Genomic DNA, 8,683 nt, shown 5'->3' with positions numbered 1-8,683 from the left:
CTTTCCACAGGTGATGCTTGAGCCACTGATTTCTTCCAGCAGATTATCTGTTGCCACTTATTTCATATGGAGTGTTAGTTGGCACAAAATTGCAACCCACCCAGGTAGAAATAGTTAGCGGCCCTAGGGTAGATTACTGCATTTAGCCTTCCTGAGTTGTTTGAGAACACAAAAAAGGGTAGAAATTATACTTCATACTTTATTGTCGCCAAACAATTGATACTAGAACGTACAGTCATCACAGCGATATTTGATTCTGTGCTTCCCGCTCCCTGGATTACAAATCAATAGTAAATATTAAAAATTTAAATTATAAATCATAAATAGAAAATAGAAAAATGGAAAGTAAGGTAGTGCAAAAAAAACGAGAGGCAGGTCCGGATATTTGGAGGATACGGCCCAGATCCGGCCCAAATTAGCTTAAATTGCTCAATCTCCTGGTTAACAAACATGACTTTTCACACCATGACCCTGGTCTATGGCAACAGATTTCCTGCCAATTGCAAATATTGTTTGCCATTTCCCCCTCAAGTACAAAGTTCAAACTTCAAACTTCAAAGTAAATTTATTATCAAAGTGCAAACGGTACATATATGTTACCATATATAACCCTGCAATTCATCTTCAAAGTTCAAAGGACATTTATTATCAAAATGTGGGTATACTTAATAAATCTATGGAATAATTACCGTTAACAGAATCAACGGAAGGCCACCCAACTTTGGTATTCAACCAGATTGCAGAAGACAACAAACTGTGCAAATACAGAAAATAAAAAGTAATAAATAAATCAGCAATAAATATAAAGAATATAAGATGAATATTCCTTGAAAGTGAGTCCACTGGTTGCGGGAACATTTCAATGATGAGACAAGTTTAGTTCAAGAGCCTAATGGTTGGGGGTAATAACTATTCCTGAACCTGGCGGTGTGAGTCCTGAGGCACCTGTACCTTCTTCCAGATGGCAGCAGTGAGGAGAAAGTATCTGCTGTAGTGGAATGTAGAGCAACTGCACTGAGGATGAGTGGGAGATACTTAATTTACATTGGCGGGCTTAGTTATCACTGTTGGCTCACATCTTTGCAGCTGAATCAATTGTAAAAGGTAGACTTTTAACCTGTACGTACTCTACATTGTAGCGTTCTCACTGGACCAGTGGTTAGTTGGCAACTGGTTAGAATTTATTATGTTTGAAAAAAGGAAGAGCTAACAGGTTTTATCAGTCAAACATATTGAGCAGGCTTGTCTAGCAGGGCAGGACAATCAAACACGGGTTAGAATTTCTGATTGCTGTCCTATGATCTCTCCGGCAACACACCATTTAGTATATAGACTCTCTTCTCTGTGGATTGTCACTTGTCATGGTGGAGAGACCTGTGAATTGTTGTGATCCTGAGAGTGATGCTATCCGGTAGGGTCACCCATGGCAGTGAGATCAAGGGGGGGAAGTTCCAGACAAACAGCAATCCAACCAAGACCTCAACGGTAGAGCTGGTGGAAGGCGATGGCACATCATAACGACAGTGAAAGCAGAAAAGGCTGAGGCGATGAAGGGTCCCTAGTCGTCTTGTGTTCCATGCCATTAGACCCTAACCCCAAACCATCAAGGAACCTGTGGGTCTGCCCATGCATCAGCCTCCCCATGTTAAACTAAGTACTGCACAAGCATTCTCTGTTAAGAGAATCCACCCTAATATCTCACATCCCATGGTGGGGGAGACTAGTACGACAGGGCATGACTTAAGGATTGAAGGGCGCCCATTCGGAACAGAGATGCGAAGAATTTTTTTTTAGCCAGAGGGTGGTGAATCTGTGGAATTTGTTGCCACGGGTGGCAGTGGAGGCCAAGTCATTGGGTGTATTTAAGGCAGAGATTGATAGGTATCTGAGTAGCCAGGGCATTAAAGGTTATGGTGAGAAGGTGGGGGAATGGGACTAAATGGGAGAATGGATCAGCTCATGATAAAATGGTGGAGCAGACTCGATGGGCCGAATGGCCAGCTTCTGCTCCTTTGTCTTTGTCTTTGTCTTATGGCATTACAGGAAGGATCTCGATTATGTAGATCCCGGATTGTCCTCTCCATCCACTTGAGGACCCAGCAATAAACAATCCGTTAGGAGAACATCCCACTCAACTCGAGTGACCGCACTAATACTAGCACCTAGGCTCAAATTAAAAGATTGTTCTCTTATTCAAGGTAGCAGAGAGTGAATGAACCTTTGGAGATGCCATTACCTAATAGTAGGCTGCCTACTGAAGAGTACTAATATTTTTCTGTTATTAATTGTATAATTTGAACTAATATCATTCATATTTCAAGGGCTGGATTTATTACATTAGACATATCTTTAAGGTTATTTTTATACTGTACCTCAATTAAGTTGTGCAGAACAGCATATCATTTGATAAAATCCCATCTCTACAATCGGTAGGACAGTGGTGCCACAGTCAATGCTGCTGCTCACAGCTTTGGAGATCTGGGTTCAATTTCGGCCTTGGGTACCGCTATGGAGAGTTTGCACATTCTCTCTGTCCTCTTGTGTGTTTCCCTCAGGTGTCCTCTGGTATCCTTCCACCTCAAACATGTATCAGTAGGTTAATTGAGTTACTCCTTTATGCAAGTTAATGGCAAAAAGAATCAAAGGGGAATTGATGGGGACGTATGGATGAGATATGCCACAGAGACGCAATGATATAAGGAGAGGGGGAAGGAGACTAATAGGATTGTTCTGAGGACCTCCTGGGCCAAATTGGCTCCTTCTGTATTGGTAAATGAAATAAAGATCCATGTAAATAGAGACCAAGGCAGTCTCAATCCAATTCTCAGTACGAGAATGAATTCAAGGCATTGGGTTCTCCTTTATGCACTCAGTGGCCACTTTTTTAGGTATGATCTGTACCTATTAAAGTGGGCAATGAGTGCACTGTCATGGTTTTCTGCTGCTGTAGCCCATCCACCTTAAAGTTCAATATATTGTGCATTCAGTGATGTTCTTCTGAACAACACTGTTGTGATGTCTGGTTATTTGAATTTTTGCCGACTTCCTGTTGAACCAGTCTGGCTATTTTGCTCTGATCTCTCTCATTAACAAGGCATTTTTGCCCACAGAACTGCTGCTCGATGGATTTTTTTTTGTTTGTTTTTCACACCATTCTGTATAAACTCTAGAGACTGTTGTGCAAGAAATTCCTAAAGGAGATCAGCCCATTCAGAGATACTCAAATCTCTTCATCTGGCAACAACAATCATTCAACAGTTAAGGTCACCTTGATCACATTTCTTCCCCATTCTGATGTTCGGTCTGAAAAACAACTAAACCTTTTCAGCATACCAGCATTCCTTTATGCATTGAGTTGCTCCCACAAGATTGGCTGATTAGATATTCGAATAAATGAGGTGTACAGATGAATATAATAAAGTGGCCACTGAGTGCATATCATTATTATGCAATCTCAGTGCACGAGAAATGGAAAGAGGTCACATCAGTGAGAGAGAAAAATACTTTTTTTGCTTGAAATACTTAACTGAGATTGCATAGTAGAGGGGAGCTTTACTCTATATCTCACACAAGTTACGCAGACTGGAAAAAGTGGAAGGAATTTCATTTCAAAGTTCAAAGTTGAAAATAAATTTATTATCAAAGTACATACTTTGTATGTCACCATATACAAACCTGAGATTCATTTTCTTGTGGGCATTCACAGAAAATACAAGAAACACAATAGAACCAATGAAAGACTGCACCCAACAGGCAATGTACAAAAGATGACAAACTATGCCGAGACAAAAAGAAAGAACAAAATAGAAATAATAATAATATTAATGATAAATAAGCAATAAATATAGAGAACATGAGCTGAAGAGTCCTAGAGAGCGAGCCCATGGGTTGTGGGAACAGTTCAGTGATGGGGGTGAGTTATCCTCTCTGGTTCAAGAGAGCATGGTCTGGATGGTGGGGGTCCTAGAAGATGGATATTGCTTTCCTGTGACAGCACTCCAGGTAAATGTGCTCTACAGAAGTTTGTCAAAGCTTTAGATGACATGCTGAATCTTTTCTAACTTCTAAGAAAGTGGAGGCATTGCCATGCTTTCTTCATAATGGCACTTATACATGTGTTGGACCCAGGACACATCCTCTGAAATTATAACACAGAGGAGTTTAAAGTTGTTGACCCTCTCCACCTCTGATCTCCCAATAAGTGCTGGCTCATAGACAGATAGTTTCCTCCTGCTCCTGAAGTCAATAATCAGCTCCTTGCAACACACACAAAATGCTCGAGGAACTCAGCAGGCCAGGCAGCATCTATGGAAAAAAGCACAGTTGACGTTTTGGGCCGAAACCCTTCAGCAGGACTGAAGAAAAAAAAAGCTGCAGAGTAGATTTAAAAGGTGGGGAAGGGGTGAAGGAAACTCCAGGTGATGGGTGAAACCTGGAAGGGGAGGGATGAAGTAGACAGCTGGGAAGTTGATTGGTGAATGAGTTAGAAGGCCATGGAAGAAAGAAAAAGGGAGGAGGAGCACCAGAGGGAGGCGATGGGTGGGCAAGATGATAAGGTGAGAGAGGGAAAAGGTGTGGGGCATTACCAGAAGTTTGTGAAATCAATGTTCGTGCCATCAGGTTGGAGGCTACCCAAACGGAATATAAAGTATTGTTCCTCCAACCTAAGTGAGGCTTCATCACGACAGTGGAGGAGGCCATGGATGGACATATCGGAGTGGAAGTAGGAAGTGGAATTAAAATGGATGGCCACTGGGAGATCCCACTTGTTCTGGTGGATGAAGCATAGATGCTCGGCAAAGCGGTCTCCCAATCTACGTCAGCCCCTTGGTCCTGTTGACATTGAGTGAGAGATTATTGTTATGACACCACTCCCTCCTATATGCTGATTCATCACCATCCTGAATTTGATCAAAAACTGTGGTGTTGTCAGCACACTTAAATATGGCATTGGAGCTGTGCTTATCCTCACTGTCATAAGTATAAAATGAGTAGAACAGTGTGCTAAGCATACAGCCTTGTGGTGTGCCTGTGCTGATGGTGACTGTGGAGGAGATGCTGTTCCCAATCTGAACTGTCTGGATTCTGAAAGTGAGGAAATCAAGGATCCAGTTGCACAAGGATCTATTGAGGCCTAGGTCTTGAAGCTTTTTGTTTAATTTTGAGGGGATGATAGTGTTGAATGCTGAGCTGTAGTCGATGAAGACATCCTGATGTATGCATCTTCGGTATTCAGATGTTTCAAGGTTCAGTGGAAAGCCAATCAAATAGCAAGTTTGCTGATAGGCAAATTAGAATGGATCCAAGTCAGGTAGGAGTTGATAGGTTTCATCAGCAACCTCTCAAAACACTTCATCACAGTGGAGGTAAGTGCTACCAGATGATAGTTATGGAGGCAGGTTACCACATTCTTCTCAGGCACTGGTATAATTGAAACCCGCTTGAAGCAGGTGGGTAGTTTGCCGAAGTGAGGGGTTATAGATAACAGTGAACACTCCAACCAGCTGATCAGAACAGGTCTTTAGTTCTTGGCCAAGTGCCTTGGCTGGGCTGGATGCTTTCTGTGAGTTCACCCTCCTGAAGGATGCTCTCACATCGGCCTCAGAGACTGAAGTCCCAAGGTAATTGCAGAGTTTGTGAAGGTGTCTCCATGTTTTAATGGTCAAAGAAGCATAAAAAACATTGAGCTCATCTGGGAGCAAAATCTTGTCACCACCTACATCGCTTGGTTTCACTTTGTGGGAGGAAACCAACTAACCTAAACAGTTTTGCAACTAGTCCAAACTTAAATTTATCCAGAAGTACTTGATGAGGATAGGAGGGGTGCTGTCTCAACCAAAGATCTTTCCCTTCCCTGTACTAATGTCGTTCATTAAATGTTAACTGTACACACACATGGACGCAGTATTTCACTGATACCATAGTCAAACAAAGAGCACAGACATTCTATTTACTTTCAGAAATGCAGGTGCAGATGACAATCTCTTCATTAATCAAACATAGTGTCTTACAGGAGCAGAGGTCATTACATAATGACAATCTACACACATGGTGAGCAGCAGGCTAATTTGATTAGCTAATGGGATGGAAGATACCGAACACACACTGCTCCCAGGTCAGTCCATTGTCAAGCAGCAGGTGATCACTCAAGCATCACAGCAGCATTAATCATTTTTTGCAACTAATTAAAAGATGTACTTAACCTTCTGTTCCTCAGCTTAAAGTATTCCTGGCATTAAAGGCTCGTGCAGAGATTCAAGATGCACAACGATAACACACTCATTCTGTTCCGAGTTGATTGTTTGAGGTGACCATGATCCATTTGATAGATGGGGCAATTTTCCACATTTCTCTCAGAAACAGTAGCAAAGATTCCTCAACGTCCAAAATGGTAAATATTTACTAAAACCAGAATATATACAGAAAGGTGCTAGGAAAAGTCTAGTGATATTATTAAGGATCCCACCCCCCAATCATGGACTGTTTGTCCCTCTCCCATCAGGGAGGAAGCTATGTAGCATCCACATCAGGTCTAAACAAACTCAAAAACAGTTCTTTTCCCCAAGCAGTAGGGTTGATCAACACCTCCACCCCACCCACTAGTCCACCCCTCCACACACCCCCACCAACACTGCTTTATCATTTCCTATTAGAATCACCTTACATGCATTTTAATTTTGATTCCAGCATTTGGTCTATGGCCTCCTCTTGTGACAAGATGAGGCCACTCTCAGGAGCAAGACGTTATTTTGAATCTGGGTAACCTCCGACCTGATAGCATGAATATTGATTTCTCCTTCTGGTAAAAAAAAATTCCCCCTCCCCTCTTCCTCTATTCCCCACTCTGACCTTTCACCTTTTCTCACCTACCTATCTCTTCACCCTGGGTGTCCTCCTCCTTCCCTTTCTCCTATGCTTCACTCTCCTGTCCTATCAGATTCCTTCTTCTCCAGCCTTTGACCTTTCCCACCCACATGGCTTCACCTATCATCTTCTAGATATCCTCCTTCCCCTCCCCCCACCTTTTTATTCTGGCATCTTCCCCTTTCCTTCTCAGTCCTGAAGAAGGGTTTTGGACTGAAATATCGACTGTTTATTTACATCCATAGATGCTGCCTGACATGCTGAGTTCCTCCAGCATTTTGTATGTGTTGCTTTGGATTTCCAGCATCTGCAGATTTTCTCGTGTTTATGACTCTTGTATCTAATGTCACTTTATGTACATACAGTCAATCTATGTATATAAGCTATCTTATGTATCTATATTTATTGTTTTTTTTATTATTGTGTTCTTTATCTTTTTTTTGTGCCACTTTGGATCTCATTCTCCTTTACACTTGTGTACTGGAAATGACATTAAATAATCTTGAATCTTGAATTAATTTTTGTAAGAAAATGCCATGCAGACTTTCAATGTTTTTATGTCATGCTTGTTCATTGTGTTGAAGAAGCAAATGGAGATAATTTCTTTAACTTAACTAAACCAGCGAGTCAATGCACACATGTGTGAATTCATTCTTGCAATACAGCCCATTAATTATGCAGGTACAAGTTCTCCTCAAAGTGAAACAATGGATATCAATGCAGTTACAAAGAAGGCACAACAGCAGCTATATTTTATTAGGAATTTGACGAGATTTGGTATGTCACCAAGCACACTTGCAAATTGCTACATGGAGAGCATTCTGACTGGATACATCACTGTCTGGTATGCTAGGGGGTGGGGGGCACTGCACAGGATTGAAATAAGCTGCAGAAAGTTAGTCAGCTCCATCACGGGCACTCAGCATTCAGAAACCAGCATTAAGGACCCCCATCGCCCAGGACATGTCCTCTTCTCATTGCTACCATCAGAGAGAAGGTACAGGAGCCTGAAGGCACGCACTCGACGATTCAGGAACAGCTTCTTTCCCTCTGCCATCCGATTTCTGAATGGACATTGAACCCATGAACACTACCTCACTACTTTTTAATTTCTGTGTTTGCACAAGTTATCTAATTTAAATTTTAATATATATTTCCTGTAATTCACGGTTTTTTATTATTATGTATTACATAACCATATAACAATTACAGCACGGAAACAGGCCATCTCGGCCCTTCTAGTCCGTGCCGAACGCTACTCTCACCTAGTCCCACCGACCTGCACTCAGCCCATAACCGTCCATTCTTTTCCTGTCCATATATCTATCTAATTTAACTTTAAACAACCACATAGAACCTGCCTCAACCACTTCTGCTGGAAGCTCATTCCACATTTTTAATTGTGTTCTTTACCTTAATGTGTTTTTATATGCTGCATTGGATCCAACATAACAATTATTTCATTCTCCTTTACACCTGTGTACCGGAAATGACAATAACCAATCTTGAATATTGCTGAAATTGCACTATCTAAACAAGTGGACAGTATTCAGTCACCCTGCAAATCATATAGATAATTTAGAGTTTGGTCACTTAAAGATTAGCTTTAATAGTTTTATTTGTCCCATGTACATCAAAACATACAGTGAAATTCGTCATTTTGTATCAACGCCCAAAAGGATCCAAGGATGTGCTGGAAGCAGCTTGCAAGTGTTGTCATGCTTTGCAATTTAACAAGTCTTACTAACCCATATGTCTTTAAAATGTGGAAATCATAGCACTCAGAGGAAACCCATGCGGTAAGAGGGAGAACTCCTTA

Source organism: Mobula birostris, chromosome 14 (genome assembly GCF_030028105.1).
Source record: "Mobula birostris isolate sMobBir1 chromosome 14, sMobBir1.hap1, whole genome shotgun sequence".
NCBI lineage: Eukaryota > Metazoa > Chordata > Chondrichthyes > Myliobatiformes > Myliobatidae > Mobula > Mobula birostris.
This window is presented reverse-complemented; position numbering follows the sequence as displayed.